Here is an 18,078-nt window from a genome sequence, read left to right as displayed (position 1 = left end):
TTTACCCACCATAAGCTCCCGAGACACTTTATTTTCTTAAAAAAATGTAATTTATATTCATTAAACTGCCCAGATCTCAAGTGTTCAGTTCAGTGAAACTTGACAGTTATGTATGCCCACATAAGTACCACCCAAAAAAACAGAGGTCATTTTCTTCTTGGAAAGAAGTTCTTAGTTAATTCCTCGCACTGTACCCAACCTACTTGGTAGGCAACTACTTTCTGATTTTTATTCTTATTTTATTCCCATCTTTTCCTAATTTTTTCTTTTAAGATTTCTGTGGTTCTGGATATATATTTAAATACAAAATCATTCTGAAACGAAGTTTTGTACATGGAGTACAGAAAACTTGACCACTGATTGTCTCTATTGTTTGCTCATTTTTTATTTCATGATTTTCTTTATTATTGGCTTATAGTTATTAACTTTGGGTTTATTTTACTCTTCTTTTTCAGGGTTCTTATGATGAAAGCATAGATAATTGACTTTACTCCTTTGCTCATTTCCACCACAGGCATTTAAAGTTGTCAGTCTCTCTCTAAGCACTATGTCAGCTGCGTCCCACATTTTGAGGCGCTGGGTCATCATCACTCAGTTAACGATATTTTAAACTTTTTCTTGTGAGTTCGTCTATGACCAAAGTGTTATTTAGAGTATGTTGCTTGTTTTCTAAGATTGGGGGCTTTCTAGATATCTTTTATTTATTTATTTATTTATTTATTTATTCATTTATTTATTTATTGAGGCGGAGTCTAGCTCTGTCGCCTGGGCTGGAGTGCAGTGGCAAGCTCCGCCTCCCGAGTTCACGCTATTCTCCTGCCTCAGCCTCCCGAGTAGCTGGGACCACAGGCACCCGCCACCGCGCCCGGCTAATCTTTCTATTTTTAGTAGAGACGGGGTTTCACTGTGTTAGCCAGGATGGTCTCGATCTCCAGACCTTGTGATCCGCCCGTCTCGGTCTCCCAAAGTGCTGGGATTACAGGCTTGAGCCACTGTGCCCGGTGCTCTAGATATCTTATTGCTACAGATTTCTAATTACATACTATTGTGGCCATAGCATATACTCCATATGATTTTGATTCTTGGATATATATTGAGACTTATTTTATGGTGCAGCATATAGTCTATGTTGGTGAAAATGCCATAAGCACGTGAAAAGAATGCTTTTTGCAGTTGCTGGAAATAATACTCGACAAATGGTTTGGTTTGAAACCCCACTCTGGGTCTTGCCCACCTCCTGTGTTGTAGACATTCATCTGCTACTTGGGACCTGACTACCAATGCTTCAAACCCACTTGCCTAGGAAAGGTTGGTCCTGTGCTGCAAGATGTAGTAGCTAGTTCTCTGAAGTTATCGGAACTAGCTACAGGCCCTGGGTCTTGCTGAGACTTGTGGAGCGCTATCTGAAATCACCCAGGTGCATCACATGCCTTTGTCTGCTGTATCAGATGCTGGAATGCATCTTATGTATCCCCCATCGCCTTAAGGGTGGGGCCGGTCATTCCCTCAGCTGTTGAGAGTTCTGGAGGCTGATAGATTTCAGCCAGTGTCTCTTGGAGTCTCTGAGTGGAAGCAATAAATATAAGCCCTAAAGAAAGTGAGAAATTAAACAAAAGGCAAGACTGATGGGGCCCACACTACTGAACTTTTTTGTTTTTAAACAGCTTTACTAAGGTATAATTGACATATCGTAACATTCACCTTTTTTAAGTGTAGAGTTCGATTATTTTTAGTAAAATTTTAGACACGTATGACCATCACCATGCTCCTGTTTTGCAACATTTCTATCATTCCTAAAACATCCCTCATGCTTATCAGTTGCCACCTTTTATTCCCACTCCCCAACTCAAGGCAACCCGTAATTGACTTTCTGACTCTAGAGATTTGCCTTTTCTGGACACCATATAAATGGAATCATGCAATATGTGCTCTTTTGTATCTGTCTTCTTTCACCTAACTTAATACACTTTTGTGGTTTATCTATGTTGTAGCACATATCAATATTTCATTCCTTTTAGGTGTCAAATCCTATTAAATTGTATTGATAATTCCCATTTGTTTGTTCATTCACCTGTTGATCGATATTTGATATGTTTCCACTTTATGGACTATTATGGATAAAGCTGCTATGAATATTCACATTCATGTGTTGTGTGGACGTAGGTTTTTATTTCTTTTGGGTAAAGAACTAGGAGTGAAAGTGCTAGGTCATATGGTAAATGTATCTTCAAAGTTTTTAAGAAACTGCCAAACTGGTTTTCAACATGACTACATGTCCCATCAACAAGGCATGAGTAGTTTCAGTTTTCCACATCATTGTTTTTTCACTTCCTCCAGTTGTTTCTGTCCTTCTTTTATATTATAGCATTCTAGTGGGTAAGAAGTGGTGTCTCATTGTAGTTTCGATTTGCATTTCCCTGCTCACTGATGATACTATCTTTTCTTGTACTTTATTGGCCATTCCTACACCTTTTTGGTGAAATGGCAATTTATATATTTTGCCCATTTATAAAATTAGGTTATTTATCTTTTCATTGTTTAGATGTAAGTATATTTTATACCCTGGATATAAGTCCTTTATCAAACATATGATTCGATTTTTTTTCCTCAGTCTGTGGCTCATCGTTTCATTTTCTTTTGATGTCTTTAAGTGCAACATTTTTAGTTTTGATCGTGTCTCATCTTTAAACTCTTTTTTTAACCAGGAAAAGTTGGGTTTTTGCCTAATTCAAGGTCATGAATATGCTAATCTATGTTTTCTTCTAAGAGGTGTATAATTTAGCCTTTACATTTAAGCCTATAATTTATTATGAGGGAATTTTTGTGTATGTCTGTGTTAATGGCCTGGATTCATATGGCCAATTGATTTTAACAATACTAAATTCAATGGGGAAAAGCATAGTCTTTTAACCAAGCGATAATGAGACAACTGAATTGTCCACATGCTCAGGGAAAGTCAGCATGCTATGTCAAGTGATGCTCATCTGAGTCACCACCTATTGGCATCTGAGTGTGTGAAGAATTTCTCAGTATGATAATTATGGGTTAAATAATATGCTGTAGCTTTTTGCTTCTCCCATTTGACAGACAGTGTCATCTTTTTGTGCAGAGCCAGCCACATCCCTGAGGCACCATGGTGAAAATGAAGGCATAAGTCAATGGATTTGGCTTTATTTGGGTGCTGGGTCACCAGGGCTACTTATAACTCTGATAAAGTGAATATTGTTACCATCAGTGACCCCTTCATAGAGCTCAACTACATGGTCTACATGTTCCAGTGTGAATCCACCTATGACAAATTCCACGGGACCATCAAGGCTGAGAACAGGAAGCTTGTCATCAATGGAAATCCCACCACCATCATCCAAAAGCTAGATCCCACCAAAATCAAATAGGGTGATTCTGGAACTGAGTACATCATAGAGTCCACCAGTGTCTTCACTGCCACGGAGAAGGCTGGGGATCACTTGCAGGGTTGAGCTAAAAGGGTCAACATCTCTGCCCCATCTGCTGATACCACCATGTTTGTAATGGGTGAGAACCATGAGAAGTATGAAAACAGCCTCAAGAACATCAGCAATGCCTCCTGTACCACCAACTGTATAACACCTCTAGCCAAGATCATTCATGACAATTTTGGTATATTGGAAGGATTTGTGACCACAGTCAACACTATCACTGCTACAGAGAAGACTGTGGATGCCCCTTCGTGAAACTGTGGCATCATCACCACAGAGCTCTCCAGAACATCATTCTTGCATCTACTGGCACTGTCAAGACTGTGGGCAATGAGATCCATGGGCTGAACAGGAAGCTCACTGGCATGACCTTCCATGTACCCACCACCAACATGTTGGTTATGGACGTAACCTGCCATCTGGAAAAACCTGCCAAATATAACATCAAGAAGGTAATGAAGCAGCATCAGAGGGTCCCCTCAAGGGCATCGTGTGCTACACTGAGTACTAGGTTGTCTCCTCCAACGTAGCCATTGACACCCACTCTTCCACCTTTGATCCTGGGACTGGCAGTGCCCTCAATGAGACTTTCTCAAGCTCATTTCCTGGTATGACAATGAATTTGGCTACAGCAACAGAGTGGTGAACCTCATGGCCCAGACGGCCTCCAAGGAGTAAGACCTCTGGACCACCAGCCCCAGTGAAAGCATGAGAGGAAAAGAGAGGCCCTCAGGTGCTGGGGAGTCTCTGCCACACTCAGTCCCCCACCACACTGAGAATCTCCCCTTCTCACAGTTTCCATGCAGAATCCCTGAAGAGGGAGGGGCCTAGGGAACCCTACCTTGTCCTGTACCATCCATAAAGTCCTCTGTATGTACTAGGCCAACAAAATGCTATATTAGGAAAACTCGCAAATATTACTGATCAGAAAAAGATTAGACAGCATGATTTCTCTATCCTATTTTATGCTAAGGCATAAATGGTCAGGAAATGATGGGCTCACAATGGAAGTCTTCATTCCAGTATAGGAACACTGGTCTCCCTTATTATAAATTTTTTTTTTTTTTTTGTCATGTAAGCATAAGGACACAGCTTTAATAATGGAGGAACACACAGGCTGTTTGTGTGAAACAGTCTGGATTTAGGTGTCAACTGTTCACAAGATTGTCTGGGAAACTCAACTGCCCAGCATCTAGAGTCCTTGGGCCTCATGCAAAGAGTTTCCATTTTCTTAGGGGAGAAAGCCACCCATTGTACAGGGAGCTATAGTAGGCATAGCCCCTCATGTTGGGAAAAGGAAATCCCTCTTCTAGGCCAGCTTATTAAATTCCTGGGTTACTTTAGGATAATTACACCCCTTGTGTTATAGTCCTAGAGAGGTCAATTTGGACATGAGTAACATAGAATAATTTTTAAAGGCACAGGAGTAGATGAAATAAGCTATGGTAAGAATATTCATGGATAAAGGGGAAAGTTCCTGGACTGAATCCTGGAATAGATACATCAACATTTAGAAGTTGAACAGAGAAGAAGGGACCAGCTAAATATACTGAGTAGGAGTTGGTAGCAGGTAGGAGGAAAATTAGGAGGAGATGGCCTTGTAAAAGTCAAGCAAATAAAGTGTTTCAAGAAGAGTGTGGGCCACTATGTTGGATGCTGCTGATGTATCAAATGCAATAGGAAAATGACTGATTATTGATTTTGACAACATCTTAAGTAATTTGGTACGAGAAATTTCCAGGAACTGTTGGGTTGAAAGTTCAATTGGGAAGTCCAAACCACAATTCATCTGTGTGTTGAGGAATAGAAAAAATGTGTAGAGAGTGACTATTAATAAACACCTGTACAAGAAGTTGTGCCATGAAGATCTCAGTAAAAAGGTGTTACAGCCAGTGGAGTTAAGAGTTTGTTTTTGTTGTGTTGTCTTAAAACTGGACTGCTGCCTTTATGAATCCTCAGCACCTTGTACAGAGCAAATGTTCAAACATTTTTGAGTGTTTGACTCGATAAAGCACCTGTGTCTCATGCATCTTTTTATCACCATAAGAATTTGCACAACATCTGACACGTAATATAAACTTAATAAATGCTTATTGAATAATGAAAGGAAGGATGAGTGAACAATCAAGGACTCTTGAATGTCTTAGTGCTTCTGGGACCACTGTCCAGGCCAAAGTTGTTTGCCAAGGAGAAGCAATTTTCCTCCCATCTAAAACATGGATATGAGTAGGATCTCAGGTATTTGAAGGGTACTTGAAGAGTCAGTTTTTAGAAGTAAGGAAAAATGGGCCATTCCCTCCACCATACAGGGAGAGCTGGGGGCAGAGCTTTTGGTTTATACGAGCTCAACTTGGCTGTCTTTCCCAGCAAGGCCTTTGGAGTGAGGAAGGAGAAGGCTTTAGCAAAATCTCTTTTCCATGTCCTACTTAATTCTCTGTTTGTCAGTTATTTTGGGAAGGTCACATAGATACCATTCAACCAGGTTCTCCAGAGGATGACGATGATATGGTAGCCAGTCTCTAAGGTGACTCCAGTGATTTCTACTTCTTCGTATTCATTCCCTTGTGTGTGGGCTGACCCTAGTAACTTGCTTTTAATCAGTATGATAAGACAAAAATGATGGAATGTATTTCCATGATTAGGTTAGAAAAGGTTGTTACTTCTGTCTTGATTTTACATTTTCTGTTTCTCATTGGGCTGGATGAAGCAAGTTGCCATGCTGGAGAGGACAATATGGCAATGAACTGAGGGCAGCCAACAGTCAAAGGGGAACTGAGGTTCTTGGTCCAATAAGTTTCGAGGAAGTGAATCTTCCAACAACTATGTAAGTGAGCTTGAAAGTAGATATTTCTCTAGTTGAGTCTTCTGAGGAAATCAGAACTTTGTGCCAATCCCAGAGTTCTTGGAACTCAGATGTTTAAGAAAAAAAAAAAAAAAAAAAAAGGCCAGGTGCAATGGCTCACACCTGTAATTCCAGCATTTTGGGAGGCCGTGGTAGGTGGATCACCTGAAGTCAGGAGTGTGAGACCAGCGTGGCCAACATGGTGAAACCCCATCTCTACTAAAAATGCAAAAATATTAGGTAGGCGTGGTGACATGTGCCTGTAATCCCAGCTAATTGAGGCAGGAGAATTGCTAGAACCCAGGAGGCAGATGTTGCGGTGGGCCGAGATTGTGCCACTGCACTCCAGCCTGGGTGACAGAGGGAGACTCCATCTCAAAAAAAAAAAGAAAAAAAAAAGAAAGAAAGAAAAGAAAAAGGTAGACTCTCATACTTTCAACAAGCTACCTTCTTTCCTTCGGGATTTCTCTTGCATTACAAAGAATATTCACCCTTAGTTAAACTCAGTTTGAAAACTACAAGTGGTTTGGCAAATGTTAGATTCACTGAAGTTTCTATGTGTTGGTGAAGATGTGGGGAGACAGACGTGTTATTTGTGGAAGTGTAAGTTTATGCAAATTTTTGGTGAGTATTTGACAAAATATTTTAAACTTTCACACACTTGACCCAGCAAGTTCATTCCAGATATTTATTTTAAGGAATAATCAGTTGAGATCAGACCAAGAGGTCATATGGGACATCTCCTTGCCTATAGAAAGCTCTACATATGAGCTCTAATATATTAATTGAGTCCTTCACTATATATAAGATGCTTTACTTATATTTTCTCATTTAATTTTTAAAGTAGACTTTATTTTCTATAACAGTTTTAGCTTCACAACAAAATTGAGGGAAAGTGCAGAGAGTTCTCATATACTCCCACTCCCACATATACACAGACTCCCCCACTATCAACATCCTGCACCAGAATGGTACATTTTGTACAATCAGTTGATTTGCATTGACATATCTTTATCACTCAAAGTCCACAGTTTACTCTTGGTCTTGCACATTCTCTGAATTTTGACAAATGTATACTGACATGTAAACACCATTTTAGTATCATCTGTCCTAAAAATCCTCTGTGCTCTGCTTGTTCATCCCTATGTACATCTTGACTCCTACAGCCATTGACTTTTTACTGTCTCCAAGGTTTTGCCTTTTCCAGAATGTCATGTATTTGGAATCACACTGCATGTAGCCTGTTCATTTTGGTTTCTTGCATCTAGTAATATACATTTATGTTTCCCCCATGTCCTTTTATGGCTTGATAGCTCTTACTTTTTTAGTACTGAATAATATTCCACTATCCATTCAACTATTGAAGGACGATTTGACTGCTTCCAAGTTTCGATAATCATGAGTAAAACTGCTGTAAAGATCTAACCTAAAAGTACTTTTTTATGTGGACATAAGTGTCTTATTTATTTGTGTAAATGCAATAGAGCATGATTGCTGGACAATGTGTTAAGAATATGTATAGCTTTATAAGAAACTGCCAAACTGCCTTACGAACTGTACCATTTTGCATCCCCGCCAGCAATGGATGAGCATTCCTAATGCTCCGCATTCTTGCTGGCTTTTGGTGTTGTCAGTGTTATGGATTATCACCATTCTAATGGGTGTACAGTGGTATTTTTTAGTTTGTAATACTGTAATGACATATGATGTTTAGTATCTTTTCATATGCTTTTTTGTAATCTATGTATCTTTTTTGGTGGGTGTCTGTTCAGGTCTTACGCCTGTCTTTCTATCAGATTGCATTCCAAATGTAAGACATTTTCAGAATTGAAGAGATTCCTTCTGAGATTTTTATATGCATCTCTTCAGTTTACTGTGGGCATTCCTTTTCCCATGTTCTGAGCAATGGAGAACAGCTTTTTGGTATTGTCTTGATAATATTCTTGCTCATTTCCCTTGGAATTTTTGATCTAGCCCTCTGAGCTCAGTTGCAGCTTAAAAAATTACACACATGTGTGTCCAGGAGCACAGTTATGACCAGGTAGATGTATACAAAGAAAGCTCCTACTACATTTTCTTGTAAAGCAAGCTAATGTCATTGTCTGTATGCCACATTATTTTAATACCATATGCTCATGTGATTTGTTTCACTCTTACCACAAACCAATCTCTAATGACTCCCCTAAGTCCTCAGCTGGTGATTTCATGGTTGAAGAGATGACCTTAAGTGGGCCACTACACCTGCACTGAAGTCCTTGTAATAAAGGAAACTTGGGGAAATGTTGCAACATGATCACTAACAAGCAGGAAAGCATGAAAAAAATTGATTTGTGAGATCCTGATTGGGTGTTTGGAGGAGTAGACATTATCGTACTTATGTTTTCTCTGATTTCAAGTCTTATCTTCAAGGCTTTTAAAATTTATTTACTTAACCACAAGGAACAATTTAATACAGAAATGTTCTTATCTTTTTCAGCTGTGAGGAGAATCATGCGACCACAATTATGAACTTAACACAAATGGAACGAGGCTAAGAAGGATGGTATTTGACAAAGAGTTCTATGATTTAGAAGGGAAATTCCAAAGAGTAAAGTTCTAGAAAGGGCACCAAGTCCCACTGTCTGTGAGGGTGATGCCTGATGGATGACAGGGGTATGAGGGCTGGGGAACAGGGCAGAGGAGAGCAAAGTCTGCCTAGGTTTGGTCATTTGCTGTGGGATGTGGCTGGTGGGACAGCTCTTGATGAGTCTGCCCACTGTCTGAGGCCGTGTTCTTGGGGACCACTGGGTAAGAGAAGATTTCTTAGACTTTAATCTCTCCCATTCATTTAGCTCTGTAGTACTTTATTGAGAAAGCCTCCATCTATCTACTAAAACTATCCAATATGACCAAAATAAACATATCTCCTTTCTCATTTACTGGTGAAGAACTGGGCTAGTCAGTATTAATTTGCTTTCAGGGTCCCTGAATTTCTTATTTGAAAACTCTGCTACTTTTCTTGGAGGTCAGTGCATTGCACAAAATAGACATTAGCCAATGGGCCATAAAATACTGTCACATCATAGGGCGTGACAAAGAATATTTTAGGCTTTTCTTTGCTCCTCTGTTCTTTCTTGTTCTGCTCTTTCTGGCCTTGGCTCTGTGACTCAAACTAAAAAATATTCCCAAAGCCCCTTGCAGCAGTGCATGAGTTAAGCTGTATCAAGATCACTCTTGTCTCATATTCTTTTTAATCTCGTGAACGTGTATGGTCTGAATCAGATTCACATGTTGAAACTCAATTGCCAATGTGATAATGTTTAGAGCTGGGGCCTTTAGAAAGTGATTAACATATAAGGACAGGGTTTTCACGAATGGAGTAAGTGTCCTTATAAAAGGGCTTCAGAAAACTAGCTGACCCCTTCCATTCTTCTGCCACATGAGGACACAGTGTCTACCTTTTGCAGAGGATGTGGCAACAAGATGCTGTCTTGGAAAGAGATACAGGGCTCTCACCATACATGGAACCTACTGACACCTTGATCATGGACTTCCCAGACTCTGGAACTTTAGAAATAAGTTTCTGTTATTTGTAAATTATCCAATCTGGTATATTTTGTTATACTAGCACAAAACGGCTTAAACCATGAAGTTTCCATTTTGTTTCAAGTCACATGTTGCCATGCAAATAAGGGTGTTGAAGGTCATCTTCAAGGCCCATGGTCATCTAGGCATCCTGTCCCATAATGCAACTGTGGCTGCTGTGTCAGCCAGCCAGTCACCCCTAGATATGTGCTTTCTTAGTATGTCCCTAAACTTGCAGCACAAGCACTCCATCCTGGCTGCCAGAGTAAAGACCCCCTCTTTGGCCTCAAATTATCAGCCACCAATGCAGCAGACAATTTGACACCTACATAAAAAATTAAGGCCTAACACTGGGAGCATGGTGAATTTCATTTTTCTTTTTATCAGCCCATTAACAATGACATCTACTTTAGACTTCTGAGCTTCTTTTCAATGACCATCATTCTCCAAATTATCCACTACTCTTCCAAGTATTCTAACGACACCTGCTTTATATTTTCCTTTCATCTGGTTTGACTGTGTTGCTCTGTTTAAGAGATAGAGAGTATGAGTTCTGTTGGAAAACATTTTATAGGTATAGCTCTTCTGTCCAGAGTTCAAAGTTCCATACTTATTTCCTAGAGATATATAGGATGTGCAAAAAATTGTAATCCACTGACGGTTTCAGTCATTACTGATCTGCCCTTTTAAGATCTTTTATTCTGAGAAGAACCAAAGGGAGGGCTTTGAGTCACACATTTTATGAACTAACTTTTCAAGGGAGTGCTGTTTTGAAAGTTTGGGTGTTCACTTCTTTTTAATTCTGGGTTCTGAATTGCAGTTATAGGCAAGCAGAGCTGTACGGCCATACTTCATTTTTCCTTTCTAAATATGTGAGTGGTAGACACCCTATACATATATTTGGGTTAAGCAAATGGGCCTTAAAAGTTATTACCAGGTCTGCTGTGGGACTGCTTTCTCTTTTGGTGTTTCCCATGCTAATGTTCTTTTGACCCAGCTCCTGGCTCTGTGGGTTAATATGGGCAAAAGTGAACCTGTACTATGGCGTGGATTCATGCAGTAAAGTGTCCAGTCAAGGAATGATAGAAGACTTTTCAGGTCTGTTGGCTTAGGTAGTGACCCATTCTGCTGGGTTCCATCCTAATTCGCTGTTTTCCTCCTTGGATGGCTATAATTTTCCAGATGTGCTGATGTATTTTGATCTGGCTTTGCCTTCCCAGATTAATTTATTTAATAAATATTTATGAGGCCCTCTATGACTTTGGGCATGATTCTAAGCTCTTGGGAACGTAGCAGGGAGCAAGACTGTCTGAGGTCCCTATGAGGGTACAGATAAACTATAAAATCTACAACTAGAAGTTAAATGCAGGTTTTGGTAACAGGAGGGGAGATTCAGGGTGATGTGATGCGTTAAGCAGAGCATATTCGGAAGAGGATGGTCAGTGAGTCTCACCTCTTTAGGGAGGTGATAGTTCAGCTGAGATCTACACGTCAACAGAGAGCCAACCATGAGAAAATGAGGAACACCATTTTATGTAAAGGGAATGAGACATGTGAAGATTCAGAGGCAAGAAAGTTTTGCTTGTTTATGGACTAGAAGGAAGGTTGATCTGTCTGGGGCATCATGAGTAAAAGAGAAGTGGTGAGGAGCTGGAAAGTTCAGCAGATCATTCAGTGTCCGGGAGAGCTGGAGATCAGTTTAGAGTGTATAGTAAATGAATGGGAAGCCACAGAAAGGTTTTAAATAAGTGAGACATAGGATTTGATTTTACTTTAAAAAAATCTCAGGCTGTTGTATGGAGAACAGAGTTTGGAAAGCAGCAAGACAGATCATGGGAAAAGTCAGTGCTGATACTATTCATTTAGACAGATATATTTGTTTTCTCTAACCTTCTTTCTTTCTTGTTTTTGTTTTTTTGAGACAGGGTCTTGCTCTGTCACCCAGAATACTGATGTGCAGTGGCGCAATTCTCAACTTCCCAGACCAAGAGATTCTCCTACCTCAGTCTAAGGAGTGGCTGGGACCACAGGTGTGCACCACCATGCCTGGCTAGACTTTTACACATTTTTAATTTTGCAGAGATGGGGTCTCCCTATGTTGCCCAGGGTGGTCTCAAAATCCTGGTTCAAGTGATCCTCCCACCTTGGCCTCCCAGAGTGCTGGGATTATAGACGTGAGTCTCCATGCCCAGCTATCTCTAACTTTTCTGTGAGTGGGCCTCTGCCCACATTCTGATTAGAGAAACTGCACCTGGTCACCTTGGACTTCTTGAGGTTTGATTAGTTTAAGCTGCAGATTTTCTTAACCTTGGAGAGCTGTTTTTTTTTTCTTTTAAATGTAAAGAGTGATTCGTTAGAGTGAGGCCTAAGTACCTGTAATTTTGTAGAAACTCCCCAGGTGATTTTAATGAGGAAACAGGGTTAAGAACTCTGTAGGACCAATTAGGGACCCCCCCATTCTTTCTTGGGGATTACAGTAAGTATAACACATAAGGCTCCAATCCTCTCCTCCACCAGAATTACAGAGGCAAAGGGCAGTGCAAGGTGCAACAGGCTTTGTCTGCTCCTGGTAGGCCACCTTTCACACAACTGCTCCAAATAGTGAAGACAATATAATAAGAGCCAGGAAAAGTGCCTGTGTTGGCTGTCCATCGGATAACTTCCACTGCTTCCATCAATCTAGCAGTGGAAGGCTGCTGCTGGCCTTCACCATCCTCGCCACTCATAGTCTCTCTTCTTCCCCTATTCTCATGAATCTTTATTTTCCCAACTCAGCTCACTTATCAAATCAAAACCCCAGACATGACTCCTTTTCTCAGTTGCCCTTGGCATGAACATAATTTCCGTCCTCTCTGCCTGTGTGGGAGGGAAGGAGCACACCTGGCCAGTCTCCAGCATGAATTGCCTAGTACTTGCTCCTCTGTCTCATTGTGACAGCCACAAGTGCCCTGCAGATTGCAGTTTTCTGCTGCCAGACTGTGGTTTTAAGTTCATCTCTGCTAACCCAAAGCACATTCCAATGGGTTTCAATTTCCAGCTGCTCCCCTGGGATCCAAACCACTGTTCACAGTGCTCTCTGCATCCAGCTGGTGCCCTGCCTCATTCCAGCAGCTGAGAATGTCAACTTTGGAAGCCAATGTAGTGGACGGCAATTTGTTCCATATACCACATTGCCCTGTGTTCAGGAAGGTTGAAAAGGTATCAGTGTACATGCAGTGTTCAAGCTGACTCTCCCACTCATATATCTGAAAGATGTTCAACCTAAGTAAAAGTATTGGCAGACTCCATTTCCTGGAGACCAGGAATTCATTGAAAGTAGTTCCATGCATTCTTTTTATTCACTAAAGACACTCCACTGAGATGCTTTTCTGGACCTACTAGGGCTGAAGTAGGGAGTGATTCTGCCTGGGTGTTCTGATACCATCTGTGTATAGCTGGCCTTCCCCGGCCCCAAAGCTGTGACTCATAAAGAGCAGAGCTCCTGAGAAGTTCACTCCTCAGCTGAGTGGGCAAGTGCCAGGCCTAGTGTTCAGTGCTAGGGAGACAAATATGAGAGAGGTAGAGATGCTTGCACATTCCAACACCATTTAAGGGTGAAGGTGAACGCTGATTTTGTTCCCTTCCTGCCCAACATGCTTGTGGTGAATTATTGTGCCAACTGTAAGTATGATTTTCAGGGGCACCAGGGACTGCAGGGGGTGAGAGGTGGACAGGGGGAACTTCTTCATGTCAAGGCTTCACATGTTATGCTAGGGCAAGATGGTACATTCGGCAAAAGCTTGAAGTTAAGTAGATTCTCTGCCAAGGACTTTGAAACTGTAAGTCAGAGTCCCCACCACTGCTGCAAATCAGGCATTGTCCACTGTACCTGGCTTTGTTGGGTGGGAAAGGACAGTGTGTGACCTTGGAAAAGCTAGCCCACTTTGTCAAGGGGCTGGAAAAGGATCTGACTAGACATTTTTCTTGTCAAGTGTAGCACTAGTGAATGTCTGAAACGAGGGTCACCTCAAGGTTTCTGCTGAAGTAGTTCTGCTGATTTCTGTGTTGAAGTTAATAGATTTGGGAGAAATCACAGACACAACTTCACAGCCTGAGATTCACTGGATTGACAGAGCCAATGTTCAATGTTGCTGAAACCTGCACCATCATGCCTGATGAAGCCCTCTTTAGCTCTATAATCTGAATTCTACAAAGACATCAAACTGCCCTGGGGGAGCCAGAGAGCCTTTTCCATTTACCCATGATTGATCAATGAACAATAGTTGTTTTGCCTGCTGCTAAAAGAAGTTCTCATAATTAGGACTCGCTGCATATTTTACAGGGATAGGATCAGTGCAAAATAAAATGTGGGGTCTCATGTCAGTCCCTTAAGCCAAGCACAGGCCCTGTGTGACCTCATGAGCCATGTGCCCTTACAGCTTCCCTGCTCAGCTACACCAGGGATTTGACAGACTCCAGATGGTGAGAGAGGGAGCTAGGGCCGGGCTCGTGAGAAGGGTATTCCTACCTCAGTGGCCAGGGTTCATGTTAGGATGACCATAGGCCTGCAGCCCATCTCACACCCACTCCTCTGTCACCAGTACCTGATTAAGAAGAAGAGTTGACTTCAATAGTGCTGATTCTTCCATTTCTTGAGAAAAGATTGCACTATGCAATAGGGAGCTTCAGATTTCCGGAACAGATTACTGACTGTTTTGGAGTCTGTAACTGACCCCAGTGACCCCTGCCTTTGGGGAGAGAATGGCCGAGGCACCTTCTGTTCATCCAGACTTCCCCCTCCACTTCCTTTTAATAAACCTCTTTCATGCCTCAGAACACCGTCTCAATTCTCTGCTCATTACCCTTGGGTGAGATCTTGGGCTATGATAAAGGAAAAGAACTCCCACCCAAATTCCCCCCAGAGTCTCCTGATGTCTTAAGAAGCACATGTACCCGGAGAGGTTGAGTGGTCCTCACCTGAGTCTCCTAAGAGTGGGAAACTCTCTTTTGAATTCAGTTTTTAAAAGCAATTTTTCTCTCTCTTCCTTTCTTTCTTTTTTTCTTTCTTTTCTTTCCTTCTTTCCTTCTTTCCTTCTTTCTCTCTCTCTCTCTTTTTTTTTTGTAGTATAAAAATGCTCCAGGCATTGCACGATTTCAGGTTTTCAGTCTAATTCCCAATCCCTTTATAACCTTGACAGCTGGACTTCGCCTTCATCAGCATTTCCTTTTCCCTGCTCATGGGCCTCTCACTCCTACATTCACTCTTCACATCACACAAATAAGTTCATTCTCAACCCCATACCTGCCATGTGGCTTCCCTTTTTTTCCATTCTCATCATGATAATCCAGGTTCTTCAGGTTCATCAACACCTTGAAAAGTCATCTTTGAATTCTTTCTTGCTTTGTCATTCAAAACATTCTACTCCCTGACTCCCCATCTCTTCCTCTCTCCATTCTAACAATTCTGTTTGCTTGTGTTTTATCCATCCATCCATCCATTCATCCATCTGTCCATCCATCCATGCATCCACCCATTCATCCATCCATGCATCCGTCCATTCCTCCATCAGCCCATGTGTCTATTTTGTGTCAGACACTGGGGACAGAGAGATGATATGGTGAATTACTGTCCTCAGGACATGGCAGTGTAGGGGTGGGGAACAGGATATATAAATAAAAAATTAATGGCAGTGCAACTAGATATGCACAAAGCATGGAGGATGTAAAAGAAGAACCTGGGAAGGATGCACTGGCAGGAGAGCTGGGCACCTTCTAAGCAGAAGGAATGCCGTGCACTGGCATGGGTAGATGTAAAAGCATACTGCACGCAGGAAGCCCTGATTTTTGGAAAATTGTTGAGGCAAAAATTAGGAGAATCTGGGGATAGGACAGGGATTGGTGGTAAGAATTAATCTGGAGTGTTAGGCAGGGCCCAGGTCTTCAGAGGTCCTATATGTTATGCTAAGGCTCTCAGGCTCACCCTGACAGTCCTGGGGCTCCACCCAGTGGTTGGTTTTAAGGAAGGGAGTGACATGGTGAGGCTAGTTTGGAAAGAACTCTGGACTCCTGCAAATAGATTTCATGGGTGACTCTCCAAGGTGGGGAGGCCTGTGGGGGGTAAAAGTAGGAATGATGTTACCAAGGAGGAAGAGGACACATGCAAGAGGCGTTGTGGAGGTAAAGTTGGTAGAGCTGAATGATAGGTGGAAGGAGTCCGGGGCTGCCATCCAGGTTTCTGGCTTGAGAAAGTGCGTGCATGAGAGTTCTGTGCCCACACCCAGTCCTGTCTAAACTAGGTCATTCTGCCTTGGGCCTGCCTCAGTTGCCCCTGTATTCAGTTTTGTTACCAACGCATAAATCAGGCCTTCATTTCTTACCTAGATTCTTGAAGTATCCTCTTCATCTCTTTCAGTCCATCCTAGAAAATACTGCCATCGTAATCTTCCAGGGACGGCTGAACAATTCCCATTGCATAGTGAACAATGTCCCAGCTTTTAGCATCACCATCAATATTCATAGCTAGAGGAGACTTTCTTTTCCCGTAGAGTCAAATTTTTGAGAGAACATGAGGCATGTTGTATGTGAAAGTGGTTTTTAAGGGGGGCACAGACTCGTACTCTGAGGTCAAAGAAGGAAGATGGCGGGGTGTCTCTAGAAGTGACCCTGGGTGATCCTGTCTATGCCCATCATGTCTTTCTAGGTGTATCTTCCACCTTTCCCCTGGCCTAGTGTTCTCTGGTCTGGTCTCATTGTTGCCTAAAATTGATCCCTTTCTTACCTGGGTCTTTGCAGACTGCATTGCTTCTGCCTGGAATACTTTCACTCACATTCCTGTCTGTTGAAATCCTACCCATCTTTTGATATCCAGCCCAAATGCAAGGACCCCATGAATCTCCAGGGGAATGGATCATCCGGAAGCACTATCCTCTGTTACAACACTCTGCACATTTACTGTGCACAGCACCCAACATGTCTCGTATTTTATCTCCCCCACTGGACTGCTAGACTGGGAGCAGAAGTGGAAAATCGGAGGCCTTAAGCCTGGGTCCAGCCTTTGAATGTGTTTTGTTAATTTGCACATTATTCCCCAACCAAATTTAATTTATTAAAAAAAATAACCTGTGTTAAACACACAGAAAATTTGAAAATATGATATAATAATGTATATTTGGGACATCACTGAGAATGAACAGGTTTGCTGCTAACACCTCGCCACCCACTTTTTAAGATACAAAATATTACATGTACAGTTTGAACACTAGCCCACACATCCCTCTTAAAGCTGGTCTTCACACTGCTATTTCAAATTTAGAGTTAGTAACTAATATTTAGAAATCAAAAGATTTCACATAAGAATTGGCCTCCCACCACTTTCCTGCCAGTTCTCAGCAGGCCACTGTGGGTTCCACACCCCACCCAGGCCCTCAGAGCCTGCCTGTCTGGTCGGTGGCTGAATCTTGCACCTGAGCTCCTCATCTGCCCTCTGTACACGCTTCCCAGCAGTTGAGGGGGCTCTTCATGCCCTTTGTCCTCCTCCAAACCACTGCCCTGGCTGTGCCCCCTGCCTGGACCCAAGAATTCAAGGCCTCATTCAAGCCCCACGGGCTCCTGCAGCTTTTCCCAGTGACTTCAGCTCAGATCCATTCTCTGTACTTATACACACCTAGCTCTTAAGCCGGTGGCTGAGCACTTGCCCGTGCTTTCATTTATTCCTTTGCCAGGTACCTTGCAGAGCCACCCAGGTGAAGAAAACGGACCCAAAAGTGCCCGCTGGGTCTGGTTTCCTTGTTCTTCCCTCTGAGATTTTGCTGCTCCCGTGTGATGCATCACGTGAGGTGCGGTGGGGCTTGGTGCAGGATCTCTGCCTGCCTGGCACCTGTAGCTGTAAGAAGGGATGGCACATATTGTTGGCTACAACACAACAGGGCCTCTATGCTTGTTCAGTTGAGAATGCTAGCCATCCGATTCCCTCGTCTCTCTTCGACCACTCCTTGCTGCCCGATGGATATATGTCCTTTCCCTTTCCTTCCCTGTGAAAATTGCCCCGGTGGTTCATAGGTGTAGGGTTTCACCAGGCTGAAAAACAAGGAGGAAGGGCTCTTGCCCCAGATTCTACCACCCTCCTTTCCCTCCCGTACAATTTTGCATTAACATATGGATGGTGTGCATGCCTTTCAAGAGCTGGACAGATGCTGGCTCTTGGCATTTTGTGCAGAGGACGGGGAAGGAGGCGTG

At 42.3% G+C, this 18,078-nt stretch overlaps 1 pseudogene; it reads left to right on the top strand.

The window, feature by feature from the left end:
* The first annotated feature begins 3,133 nt into the window (after window positions 1–3,133).
* On the top strand, window positions 3,134–4,136 carry LOC105541311 (annotated as a pseudogene).
* The last annotated feature ends 13,942 nt before the right edge of the window (window positions 4,137–18,078 follow it).

The sequence above is a fragment of the Mandrillus leucophaeus genome, unplaced genomic scaffold (genome assembly GCF_000951045.1).
Source record: "Mandrillus leucophaeus isolate KB7577 unplaced genomic scaffold, Mleu.le_1.0 Scaffold1054, whole genome shotgun sequence".
NCBI lineage: Eukaryota > Metazoa > Chordata > Mammalia > Primates > Cercopithecidae > Mandrillus > Mandrillus leucophaeus.
The sequence above is the reverse complement of the archived record's forward strand: the minus strand, read 5'-3'. Positions and strand labels throughout refer to the sequence as shown.